This window comes from Rhineura floridana, chromosome 3 (genome assembly GCF_030035675.1).
Source record: "Rhineura floridana isolate rRhiFlo1 chromosome 3, rRhiFlo1.hap2, whole genome shotgun sequence".
In the NCBI taxonomy this organism is placed as follows: domain Eukaryota; kingdom Metazoa; phylum Chordata; class Lepidosauria; order Squamata; family Rhineuridae; genus Rhineura; species Rhineura floridana.
In genome coordinates this window covers 206597086-206610664 of record NC_084482.1, presented here as the reverse complement: position 1 = coordinate 206610664, position 13579 = coordinate 206597086, and the positions used below count along the sequence as shown (strand labels likewise).

The window sequence follows — 13579 nt, the reverse complement described above, 5'->3', positions numbered from 1 at the left end:
TTTAAAGCTTGTTTTAAAAAAAGATTTATTTATTTATTACATTTATATACCGCCCCATAGCCAAAGCTCTCTGGGTGGTTTATGTTTTATTTTAACATGTTTTTAAATTGTTTTGTTTTAATATATTTTAAAGTCTTACAGTATTTTAGAGTGCCTTTGGTGTTTTTGTTAGCCGCCCTAGCAGGCAGGGCAGGATATAAATCTAATAAATAATAATAAATAAACGTCCGGCCCATGGGTCCACCAAGCCTCCCCATTTGGCCCATGGGGTCATTTCGGCTAAGCCACGCCAACCTGCCCACCAAAGGCTTTATGGTGCCTCCTGTGCACCAGGTTTTGCAAATGTTGACAATCAGTGGATTGTCACAAATTGCAGTGTACAGTGCTTTGTAGGCACAATTATCAAAACTAGCACTTTGGACTGAGGCCAAACAGAAACAAACCAGAAGACTGTGAAGCCATGAAATGGCAGGCATAAAATATTCATAACACCCAATCCCAGTTCAGACCACTATTGCTATCTACATTCTGCACAGGGAAGGATGTTACCAGAGAATACACCATTGACACATGTATCCTTCACAGTCTTTAGAATTGGCTGCCGCAAAAATGATAGAAGTATATAAACTTTTGCCTTGGGGTATCCATTGGGATATCCATTGAAGCTGAATATTGGAAGATTCAGGACAGGCATTTTCACACAGTGCATAGTTTAACTATGGAATTTGCTCCTACAAGAAATAATGATGGCCAATAACTTGGATGGCTTTAAAGAAGGATTAGATAAATTCATGGAAGAGAAGGCTATCAATGGCTTCTAACCATGATGGCTATATTCCACCTCCACTGTTGGAGGTAGTATGCCTCTGAATAGCAGTTGCTGGAAAACTGCATGAGGGGAGAGTGCTCTTGTGCTCAGATCTTGCTGGTGGGCTTTCCATGAGCATCTGCTTGGCAACTGAGAACAGGATCCTAGACTAGATGGGCTCTGGTCTGATCCAGCATGGCTTTTCTTATACCCGCTTCTGCCTCCACCCCAGCCACCACTGGCAAGTGACCCCCTGGAAGGCTGCCCAGAAGGTAATGTGGCCCTCAGGCTGAAAAGGGTTCCCCACTCTTGCTTTATGCTCTTGAAATGGAGACTCCTTATGTGGCAAATGATTAATTTATTATTATTAATAACAATAATTGAAAGAGCTGCCAATGACAGGCAAAGCTGACGTGACTTTTCAATTTACGGCCTGTCTTCATCTATTTTAAGATGCCTCTGTTGGGGTCTTGGGAAAGGGCCACAGCTCAGTGGAAGAGCATCTGCTTTGCACACAGAAGGTCCCAGGTTCAATCCCCGGCATCTCCAGGGGAATGGAGGAACCCCTGTCTGAAACCCTGGAGAGCCACTGTCAGTTTTAGCATGGCCAATATGCAGCTAGACGTGCCAATGGTATAAGGCACTTTCCTGGGTTCCTATGTTTTAGTTGTTCTCTCTTTTTAATTTTATAGTGGTTGACATTTTTTAAACAAACAAACCTCACTTTATGAGTATAGGCAAACCAAGTGATTTTTATGAAGTTTTGGCAGATGAATCACCGTCTGAACCTAAAGCAGGGTGACTAACCCATGGCCTGCATCTCTCCCCCCTCCACCCAGATTTTTGTGGCCCAGGATCTCCTAAGCCGAGCGATTTTTAAAAATTACTACTATTTTTGGATTTATTAAAAAACTGACTACTCCTTTCCCACTTTTTTCTCATTCAAAAAATGTTTTTAATTTTTTTTTAACCATATACAACTTTAACACACCTTTCTAGCTGAGGCAGGATACTGCAACAGCGATGCAGGAAATACCTGGCCTCCTCCCAGAATGCAACGCTCTGAGAAGGACCTCCACTGATCCCTTTCTCAGAAGCAAGGCAGGGAGGTGGAGGCAGTTGGCTAGGCAGATGGGAGCCAGGCATGGTGATGAGTGAGCAGGTTGGGCTGGTTAAGAACCATTCTGGATCCCGGGGCCCTTGGCCAGTGCTCACTTTAGTCAAGTGCTGGCACTTTTAGCGTAGCCATAAACACCAAAGCCCCCATTCTGGAACACCTCAGGAATGGGTCAACAGCGGCACTCATACAAATCATGGGAGCCTCATAGTGCAAACGCCTCTTTTTCATTCAGGCACTTTTATAGCCAGATTTCACCTCCTGTTTCTTAACCACCACCCCACAGTTTCTTACCACCAGCTGTGAAGGGGTCTCTAGAACAGGGACAGAGAAACTGTGGCCCTCCAGGAGGTTGATATAACTCCTCCCACTCCTAACCATCCTTTCTCTTGAGACTGGAGCTTGAGAAGGGCAGATAAGAGCTTAGCCAATTTCAACCTCCCTCCACTTTCCCTTGCCTAGCAGAAGGGGGAACTGGCACGACAATTTGGGGTTGAAGGAAATTTAGAGACTTTTCAGGTCTCCAGCCTCTGGCAGACTAAAAGCAGCAGAGCTATCCCCCCGCCTCCACCCAGCACATCTGGTGGTTCCCGTGCCCAAGCTGCATAAAAATAGTTTGGTTTGCCTATACCCATTATTTGAGGGGAAATTCCCCCTACCCCACAATTGCTATTCTCTAAATATTTGTATAGCACAAAACCATATTCATTTCCTCTAGCCCCAATGATATGAAATACGTGCCGTTATGAGAAAAGGGAGAAACTCTTTACACTGAACACTTTCCCTAGAGAGAGCGAGAGCGAGAGCGCGCGAGCTCTGCCTCCCCCAGGCAAGCAAGCATGGTCCCGTCCCCACCCCCCAACTCCAGGGACTGGGCTGATCTTCAAGGGAGGAGGGACTTCAAAGAGGACCTTGCTATTGAAATCATACCGCTCTTTAAGTCCCACTTTGCATGAATCAGCCCCCTACCTAAGATTCTGTGAAGGGAATTGGGGGAGAGCCCTTTCCCCAAATCCTTCCCAAAAAGCACCTTCTGGGTCTATTACCTCTCTCTGTCCTGTCCTGTTCTATCCAAGCCACAGTCCAGACAAAGGCATCTTCCAATATCAATTTCCCTTCCGGTCCACTAGAAAGAAGGGTGCATTCACTTTTATGTCCCCTAGTTATCAAACTTCCTGCCTCTCTAGGAACCGGAACTCACTTCATTTAACCATTGGACTCTCCCCTCAGCTCCGCCGTCCACCCAACTTTTCAACTGCATTCATACTGGAGGTGGAGCTTGGCAGAATCAGCTGGCAATGCCTGGCATCACTTTCTATCGACATCTAATCCATTTTTTTGGAAATTGCTATATTCTTTTTACACTATGTCTCTTTTGTATCCTTTTTATTTATTCAGTAAAAAACGTAAGCTGTTCATTGGGACCTGTTACGTTTCCTGTTGGTGGTTTCCCTCACGGTAATGGCACAACTAATTGGAAATCCAGGAATGGATTCTCACTGAAAGGGTGGATTGACAGAATGTGGGAAATTGCCCTTTTGGCGAAACGAACGCCTCCTAGCATGTGGTTCCCTTTCTTGACTTCATAAACAAGAACTTATCTATACTTAATCCTCCATTAGCACTCACATTTCTTTAGAGCAGAATATTCATTTACTTTGATTAAACATTTATATGCTGCTTAATCACTGGCAATTCTAAGGGGTATTGCTAATAGAGGGCAGAGCACAGTCTCTCAATGAATGCTCAACACAATTAGCACGGTAGGTTTTCTCCCAGGCCATGAACACACAGCAGTTTAAACAGAGATTGGAAAAGTTAATGTTTTGAACTACAACTCACATCAGCCCAATCCAGTGGCCATGCTGGCTGGGGCTGATGGGAGTTGTAGTTCAAAAAAGTAACTTTTCCAAGCTCTGAGTTTAAAGTGGATTTACCCTCCAGGCAGCTTTGTAGCTGGATGGGAATGGGTGCACTGCTGTGCTTTGCCCCCCTGGATTTTTTTTTTAATTGTCTTTTTAATTTGTGACATGATAGAGAATGACAGCCTTGATTTGAAGAATGACAGCTTGTTTTAAGAACAGGAGCAATTTAAGAATAAGACCCTCTGAAAAGTTCAGTGAGTAAAGGGCAAGTGCACAACAAAAGCCTCATCTGGAAGAGCTCCCAAAAGACTGCTCACTCCAGACATCCTTGACTGAGGGTGGGTTTTCATTATCACAATCACCCTACAGTTACTTAAGTGACCCTGAAAAAAATAGCCTGTATGACCCTTACCATGACCCTTGAAGGGTTAAGTATTAGAACTTTGTATGATGTGCCAGAGTTAGACTCCACCCCTTGGAATGTCCTTGGCTCTGCTTTTCAGTTTCAGTTATGTTCCCTACCCATGTTTGTTTACCTGCAGTAGGGTTTGTTTATTCAGCAGTTATTATAATGAATAGAGCAGGAATGATTAGGTACTTATTGGTAAAGGGTGAAATAAAGAGATAATCTGAAGTGATCTGAAGCGTAGTAGTGGTGGGAGACTCCCTACTGCATGGGATTGAAATCCAAGTATGCCGAGAAGATCCATGGACTCGGCAGGTATGCTGCCTCCCTGGAGGACGGATTTGAGGTGTGACGGAAGGGTTGCCATCGCTCATAAAGCCCACTGACAGATATCCCTTCTCATCCGTGTGGGAACAAATGATACTGCCAAGTGGAGCTATGAAGAAATCATGTCAGACTTTGAAGCGCTGGGTAGGAAACTCAAGGATGTTGGGTCCCAGATAGTTTTCTCATCCATCTTTCCGGTACTTAGGAGAGGAGTGGAAAGGGAAAGAAAATTCACTGGGTAAACAACTGGCTACAAAGGTGATGCCTACCCAAGAGATTTGGATTCTGGGACCACGGGATCCGCTTCTTGAAAGATGGACTGCTGGCAAGTGATGGGTTGCGCCTCACAAGGACTGTTTGGCCACAGCATGGAGAAATTCATCAGGAGAGCTTTAAACTGAATGCTAAGGGACAGGGAGACGTAAACTTGGCGGTAACAAGTAACAAAGGCTTGTACACAGTAAGAGGAACTTGGGAATGGCTATAATGGGGCCCAGTAATAGTCTTCATAAAAAGGTAGGAAGGAAGCCAGGCTGTAAATCACATGGTCTTCGATGTCTGTATACTAATGTCCAGAGTACGGGAAACAAACAGAACACACTTGAACTCTGAATTCACAAGAGTAAATACAACTCGATAGGTATAACTGAAACTTGGTGGGATGACTCCCATGACTGGAATACAGAGACTGAAAGATATAACTGGTTCAAAAAGAACAGAAGGAATAAAAAGGGAGGCGGAGTCGCACAATAATTTAAAAATATATATCCCTGCACAGGAATACAGGAGGATGAGCTTGGTAGCTCCACAGAGAGTATCTGGATTAAAATTAATGGGGCAAGAAATAAAAGGACCATGGTAGTTGGAGTCTACTACTGACCACGCAAGCAAGGAAAAGACAAGGATGAAACTTTTGCAAAGCAAATTGACAATGTTTTGAGGAGGCATGATGTAGTAGTAATGGGGGACTTCAATTGCCCCAATATCTGCTGGGAGACAAATTCTACCAAAAATGGCCCCTGACTTTTGTTGGAGATAACTTTCTCCTACAGAAAGTGGACGAAGCAACTAGAGGATCAGCTACCTTGACTTGATTCTAACCAACAGAGATGACTTGGTACATGAAGTGGCAATTACAGGAATTTGGGGGGAAAGTGACCATGCTATACTAGAGTTCTTGATTTTAAAGGAAGCAAAAGCTGAGAGTAGCCATACATGTACCCTGGACTCTAGGAAAGCCAATTTTAATAAACTCAGAACAACGATAAGTAAGGTTCAATAGCAAGTGACCCTAATGAGAAAAGGAGTCCAAGATGGGTGGGAGTCTCTAAAGGAGGAAAGTCTAAGGGCGCAAATGGCAAACAATTCCATCAAGGAAAAACAGGGGAAGACAGCAGAAGAAACCAATGTGTCTTCACAGAAAGCTTAGAAATGACTTGAGAACAAAAAAGGACACATACAGGAAGTGGAAGGAAGGCCAGACCAGAAAGGAAGAGTACAGACATGTAGCACAGAATTGCAGGGATGGTGTCAGGAAGGCTAAAGCTGAGAATTAGCTGAGGTTAGCGAAAGATGTCAAAAGCACCAAAAAACATTCTTCAGGTACATCCATAGTAAAAGAGAAAAGAAATGGTGGTACAGCTACTCAATGCGGATGGCAAAATGATAACAGATGACGAAGAAAAGGCAGAAGTGCTCAATTCCTGCCTTGGCTCAGTCTTCTCCCAAAAGAGGGTCTATGATCCTCCTGGGAAACGTGAAGGGGCAGGGCTGGAGCTTGAGACTGATAGACAAATGATCAAGGAATACCTAATAACTGAATGAGTTCAAATCTCCAGGGCCCTATGAACTGCATCCTAGGGTATTGAAGGAACTGGCTGAAGAACTCTTGAAACCGCTGTCTATTATCTTTGTGAAATTGTGGAGGATGGGTGAAGTGCCTGATGACTAGAGGAGGGCTACTTGTCCCTATCTTCAAAAAGGGCAAAAAGGAGGAACTTGGGAACTACAGACCAGTCAGCTTGACATCAGTCCCTGGGAAAAATCTTGAGCTGATTACAAAGCAAGCAATTGGTAACCATCTTGAAAACAATGCAGTGATTACTAGAAGCCAACATGAATTTATCGAGAATAAATCCTGCCAGACTAATTTATTTCATATTTTGATCAGGTAACCTTCCTGGTACACTGTGGGAATGCTGTGGACATAATATATCTTGACATCAACAATGCTTTTAACAAAATGCACCATGATATTCTGATTAGCAAGCTAGCTAAATATGGGCTGGATGGGACAACTATCAGGTGGATCCACAGTTGGCTACAGAATCGTACTCAAAGAGTGCTTATCAATGGCTCTTTCTCAAACTGGGGGGAGGTAATGAGTGGGGTACTGCAGGGCTTGGTCCTGGGCCCAGTGCTCTTCAACATTTTTATTAATGATTTGGATGAGAAGCTGCAGAGAATGATTAGCAGATTTGCAAATGATACAAATTTGGAAGGGATAGCTAATACCCTGGAGGTCAGAAACAAAATTCAAAGGGATCTTAATAGGCTGGAGCATTGGGCTGAAAACAACAGAATGAAATTCAACAGGGATAAATGCAAAGTTCTACACCTAGGAAAATGAAACCAAATGCACAGTTATAAGATGGGGGATACTTGACTCTGCAATACTATATGCAAGGAGGAGCTTGGAATTGTTGGTGCTCACAAGCTGAATATGCCAACAGTGTGATGTGGCTGCAAAAAAGGCAAATGCTATTTTAGGCTGCATTAGCAAAAGTATAGTTTCCAAATCGCGTGAAGTATTAGTTCCCCTCTATTCAGCTCTGGTTAGGCCTCATCTTGAATACTGCATCCAGTTCTGGTTTCCGCACTTCATGAAGGATGCAGACAAACTGGAACAGGTTCAGAGGAGGGCAGTGAGGATGATCAGGGGACTAGAAACCAAGCCCTACGAGGAGAGACAAAGAACTGGGCATGTTGAGCCTTGAGAAGAGAAGACTGAGGGGAAATATGATAGCTTTCTTCAAGTACTTGAAAGGTTGTCACACAAAGGAGGGCCAGGATCTCTTATCAATTGTCCCAGAGTGCAGATCATGGAATAATGGGCTCAACTTAGTTGCAGGAAGCCAGATTTCAAATTAATATCAGGAAAAACTTCCTAATTGTTAGAGTGGTAAGACTATGGAACCAATGACCTAGGGAGGTAGTGGGCTCTCCAACCCTGGAGGCATTCAAGAGGCAGCTGGACAGGCACTGGTCAGGGATGCTTTCGGTTGTATTCCTGCATTGAGCAGGAGGCTGGACTCAGTGCCTTACAGGCCCCTTCTATCTAGCTCAGTATTGTTGACACTGACTAGTAGTGGATCTCCAGGATTTCAGACAGATCTTCCCAGCACTACCTGGAGATGCCCCATCATTGCTATTCTTCAGTTATGTTTATACCACAAAGCCATATTTAGTTCCTTTAGAGATCCCCATGTCTGGACTAAGGATGAACGTGGTGCTGTTAAGAGAAAAGGGAGAAACTCTTTCCACTGAATCCTTTTCTTTTTGTTTGCTGGCGCAAGGGGGTAGCGAGATGTCCCCTCCTCCTCCCCATCCCCAGGAACTACGTTGATCTTTGGGGGATAGGTGGGTGGGTTGTCTCGCAATGGAAAGCAGGCAGCTCTGAGCCCCATTTGGTAAGAATCACCATCCCCCTTCCTATGATTCCGAGAAGGGAATCCCCTGACATTACTTTCTATTGGCATCTAAGCTGTTTTTAGAAATTGTATAGTCTTTGCCCAAGTGTTTTTTCCTTGTGGCAATGAGTTCCATAGCTCAGGTTTCCTCAAGGAAAGCTATTCTGACTCAGCCTCCCCATTTTTGTATATTGTTGCTTCTCTGTTTATCTTTACTACTTTGTTCTGTGCTCTGGGACTGAAATTATTTGAGGAAGAGCCGGCTAGAAATACTGTAAATAACTAACTAAATACACTTACTCACCAGAACTGTCACTAGAAGCTACAATGATGAAACTGAGATTATCATACTTTGGACACATCATGAGAAGACATGATTCACTAGCAAAGACCATAATGCTGGGAAAAACAGAAGAGAGTAGAAAAGGAGGAAGGCCAAACAAGAGATGGATTTATTTCATTAAGGAAGCCACAGACCTGCTTACAAGATCTGAACAGGCTGGTTCATGACAGATGCTCTTGGAGGTCCCTGATTCATACGGTCGCCATAAGTCGTAATCTACTTGAAGGCACATAACAACAACAACCCAGAGGGTGTAAATGTAGATCGCTGTTTCTTTTTTGTTTTTCCTTTCCTACCTCAACATGCCATTCAAAGTATTGTTATCCATCTCCTGTAATTTCCTTGTACCTTATCCCCACCTCCAAAAACTTACCAGTTTCTCCCATCCCTCCTTCCTATTACACTTACTTCTTCCTCCTATAAGCGCCTGTGTCTCTTAACCCCTTCCATTCTATTTCCAGTATATTTATTGCTATTATTTGTTACTAGTACTGCTGTTCTCACAGTGGCCAACCAGATGCCCCAATGGGAAGTCTCCAAGCAGGACCTGAACACTACAGCACTCTCCTTGCTTCTCATTCCCAGCAATTGGCATTCAGAGGCATACTGTCTCCCAACAGTGAAGGGAGAACATAACCATTGTTTAGTAGCCATGGTGATATTTTTATTATTATTTACCCACCCTTCAACCCGAGGTCCCAGGACAGTGTACAATTTACAGCGTAAAACAATTTTTGTAACAGCCACATAGGTCTAGCCCCAACCTCCATTAATTTGTCTAGTCCTCTTTAAAAGCCATCCAAATTGGTGGCCATCACTACACCTTGTGGGAGCAAATTACACAGTTTAACTACACGCTGTGTGAAGTACAGTCCTGAATCTGCCAATCATCAGCTTCATTGGATGGCCCAGGTTATGAGAGAGGGAGAAAAGCTTTTTTCTATTTACTTTCTCCACATGATGCATCATTTAATAACTTTTTATCATGTGTTGCAAATGCCCATCATTTACTTCTGCATTCCTGATATGTTACAGCAACAAACAAGCAAAGTCTAATTTGCCAACCCTGGTAAAAAGAGAAATTGCTCTGAGCATGTGCACTTTTGCTTTGTTAAATCTCACCTGAATTGCAGCACCATCATGACTACAGGAATAAAATGGGAGTTTGGTTCTGCCGAGAGAGCATTCCACAAACAGGGAGCCACCACTGAAAAGGCCCATTCTTATGATACTTTAAAGCAGCCTTTCTCAACTTTTGGGTCCCCAGATATTGCTGAACTACAATTCCCATCATTCCTAGCCATTGGCTGCTTTAGAGGGAACCTGGCAATCCTAGCTGATCTGATGCTCAGCACATTTACTTGGAAACAAGCAATGCTTTGTTGTAGAAAAAAACAATATTTTTAAAATGTAAAAATAATAAAATGAGCATCCATAACCATGCATGTTCTTATTCTCAAAAAAATGAGGAGGTGACCAACACTGGCCCAGTGTGCTTTGGCCCAGACCTCTGAGTGGTCATTTGAGGGTCCCCTTGGAAGCCATGTTTTGCAGAGTCCAGAACTTTGGTACATCTATCTTGGTATTGTCTGTGCTGACTGGCAGCGGCTCTTCAGGGTTTCAGGCAGGCAACATTCCCAGTCCTGCTTGGAGATGCTGGGGGTTGAACTGGGACCTTCTGCATGCAAAGCAGCAACATGGGTTGGGAAAACCACGTTGGCCATGCCTATTTCAGAGTAAGGGAAGCTGTGTGACATAGAAATTGGTCAGGAGAAAAAGGTTTATGGGGGAAGATGTTGAAATTATGACAAGTCTGTCCCTGGAAAGATATCCATGGGGAATTCCATTCAAATTTCTAATTTAAGGAGAATGGCCTTCGGGGATAAGGATGGCTGAGCCACGTAGAATGGCAGGCCATACTTCTGCAACTACATTGAGAACATCCAAATATGCGAAATCAATAGAATTCACCTTTGGAAATCCCACAAGGAAGCAATTCTTTTATCTTTAGAAAATAAATTGGATTTATGTGGGGGGATTCCCCCTTCCCTTTTTCTCATTTATTTTATATTTTATTTCATTTTTCCTTTATTTATTCAGAAAAAATCTAAATATTTACAAGGTGAGTTTCCTGTCAGCAGTTCCCAGCATGGAAATTGCAGCGAATTGGAAATCTGGGGATGGATTCTCACTGAAAGGGTGGACTGACAGAATATAGGAAATCATCCTTTCAGAGAAGTGAACACAACATAATGGGGCTGTCAAAGCAGTCTCCTGTAGACAATTCCAAAGGAATGTGGTTCCCTTTTTTGACATTTGTAAACTAAGAACCTATTTGTATTCAATCCTCCATTATTTTATTTATATACTGCTTTATCAGTGGCAAGAAGCCTTCTTGCTGCGAATTGCTTCTTTGCCTCTGCTTGTAAACCACACACTGGCATCCTCTTGGCCCTGGTAGTACCTTTCCTGATCTTCGATTTACATTCTTACTGAGGAATTCCTACTGAGATTACCATACTGAAGGCATGGGGAACCCGCTAGAGGTTCTAATTTGGCCCACAAGGCAATTTTATTTTATTTTTAAACGTTTAGATATTACTAACTTGTCTATTTAAAAAGAAATGACGATCCTTGGAGGCTTTACATTGGGAGAACATTCCATATTATTGGACTGGCCAGGCTAAACATTCAGTTTCTCCTAGATACCAAGTAGGCCTCAGTCTCATGGGGGAGAAGTTATTTGATTTATTTGTTTGTTATTTGATTTATATCCCACCCTTCCTCCCAGCAGGAGCCCAGCATTCCACCTTCCACTAATCCCACGCCTGGTGTCATATGATATCAGGTGAAGGGCAGGTAAAGCTACAACTGTAAGAAAAAGTATTGGGAGCCCTGGCCTGTCCTTCCAATTATTCTTCATGCAAGTTGCGTTTGCTGCCATCAGTACGCTTCTGAATACCAGATATTGGAAACCGCAGAAGGGGAGTGTGCTCTTGCACTCGGGTCCTGCTTGTGAGCTTCCCATGGGCATTTGGTTGGCCACTGTGAGAACTGGATGCTGGACTAGATGGGCCACTGGCTTGATCCAGCCGGCTCTCCTTATGGGCTTTTGAGTTTAAATAAGTTAGGAAATATTATTTAAAATACTTCAGACAGAGACCATGCATTTTACTTTATTAAAGATTCAAGCATCATCTACAAATAATATCAAAGGAAAATCAAAAGCACATCACACATAAACGAATCTTGAAGAAGGAAAAATATAGAAACAATGTATGCAGGCAACAGTAAAATTGTATCAGAAGATAACGTACAAAATATACAGCACTTCAAGTGTCTATTACAGGGGTTGCCAGTGTGGTGCCCATGGGAGTCAGGGTGCTCACCATCATCTTGTATGGCACATGTGAAATATCTTAGTATATATGCCCTCAAAAATCCACAATATATGTGAGACTGTTTGTTCTTCCTGTTTGCACTGGCTCAGCTTCTTCTACACCAGCCTTTCCCAACCGGTGTGCCTCCAGATGCTGTTGGACCACAACTCCCATCAGCCTCAGCCATTGGCAATGGCTGATGGGAATTGTGGTCCAACAACATCTGGAGGCACACCGGTTGGGAAAGGCTGTTCTACACTGAACATGCCTACCCTCCTTTTTGCGTTCCTGCCTCTTTCATGCCCCAGCTGTTTTAGAAATGAAAGCCATTTTATGCTATCCCATGTCCCTATGGCAGACCTTTTTGTGACTGCTGCCGTGGCACTTTCTCAATTCCAAAGGTGCCTACTGGGCCAAAGAAATTGATGACCCCTAGTCCATTACATGCAAGGATTTAAAAATGTACAACTAAAATTAACTATAGCATCTATTGCTAAATTCTACCTAAACTACACCAACCCTCTGGTTAATGCTTACTATATTCCCAGCTGTCCTAATATAGGAAGTCTAGCATGCCTCCAGCCCATGGGCTGAATTAGGCCCAGCAGGGGTTATCATTTGGCCCATGAGGTAATTTCCCCCTAGGCACACCCATGTAAACCACAGCTGAAAAGAAAAGATTAGAAGCCTTAAAGTGTGCTCCTAAGCATTCCTTTGCAAGTGGGGTTTGACTATGGCACTTTTAAAATTTGGTACCAATGTAGGTTCCATTGCGGCAGGGGTCAGTTCACCTGGAAACCTGATAAGACAAAAGAAAAATCTCCCCAAAAAAGTAACAAAGGCTGAACAGAGCTATACAAAAATTGGTGGAGAACACACCACACAGAAACCTAAGTCTGTGTAAAATTATTACAAATAGCAAGAATGAACTCTGAAAGCAACAGTTTCTTCTCTCTGTGTTCCAAAGAAGAGATAAATTACAGCACAATAAGTCATTAGAAAAAAAGTTCTCCTTGTGTGAAATACAGATAAAACTAAGTTGGGGTCTAGAAAGAATCATGTGAAGCTCCCCAGTTTCCCAAAACCCTTTTCTTGCTCATTGATTGGTTCCTTAAATGTAGTTTTTTACCTCCATTATAGCAGCAATTTCAGTCCAGACCACTTCCTGCCACTGAAGCAAGGTCCACTCTCAGGAACTGATGGGGAGTGGGAGTGCACAATGCTCCAGCAAACAGGGCTGTGGAGTCGGTATGTCAAACCTTCGACTCTAACTCCTCTATTTTTCTACTGTCCGACTCCGACTCCTTCATAAATGGCAAATGTATATTAATTTTTCTACAGTCTGACTCCGACTCCTTCATAAATGGCAAATGTATATTAATGTATTAATATTAAAAATTAATATTAATATTAAAATATTAATTTTATTTTGAAGTTGGAATCAGTACATGCTTCCGACTCCGACTCCACCCAAAATTGCTTCCGACTCCGACTCCACCCAAAATTACTTCCGACTCCGACTCCACCCAAAATTACTTCCGACTCCGACTCCACCCAAAATTGCTTCCGACTCCGACTCCACCCAAAATTGCTTCCGACTCCGACTCCACCCAAAATTGCTTCCGACTCCAACTCCACCCAAAA

The 13579-nt window shown here is 43.1% G+C and overlaps 2 protein-coding genes across 3 annotated transcripts in view; both read right to left on the bottom strand.

Annotated features, from left to right (window-relative positions):
* Positions 1-13579, bottom strand: part of LOC133381288 (zinc finger protein 585A-like) — a 91405-nt gene that overhangs the window by 63857 nt on the left and 13969 nt on the right. The gene's annotated exons all lie outside the window — the stretch shown is intronic.
* LOC133381302 (gastrula zinc finger protein XlCGF57.1-like) overlaps positions 1-13579 on the bottom strand; it is a 33634-nt gene that overhangs the window by 6106 nt on the left and 13949 nt on the right. The window contains exon 1 of one of the 2 annotated variants that reach the window (XM_061620258.1): positions 2972-3046. The exons of the other annotated variant lie outside the window; for it this stretch is intronic. The gene's annotated coding sequence lies outside the window, so the exon portion shown is untranslated. Of the gene's footprint in view, positions 1-2971; positions 3047-13579 lie in introns of those variants that run through there. 2 annotated transcript variants of the gene reach the window in all.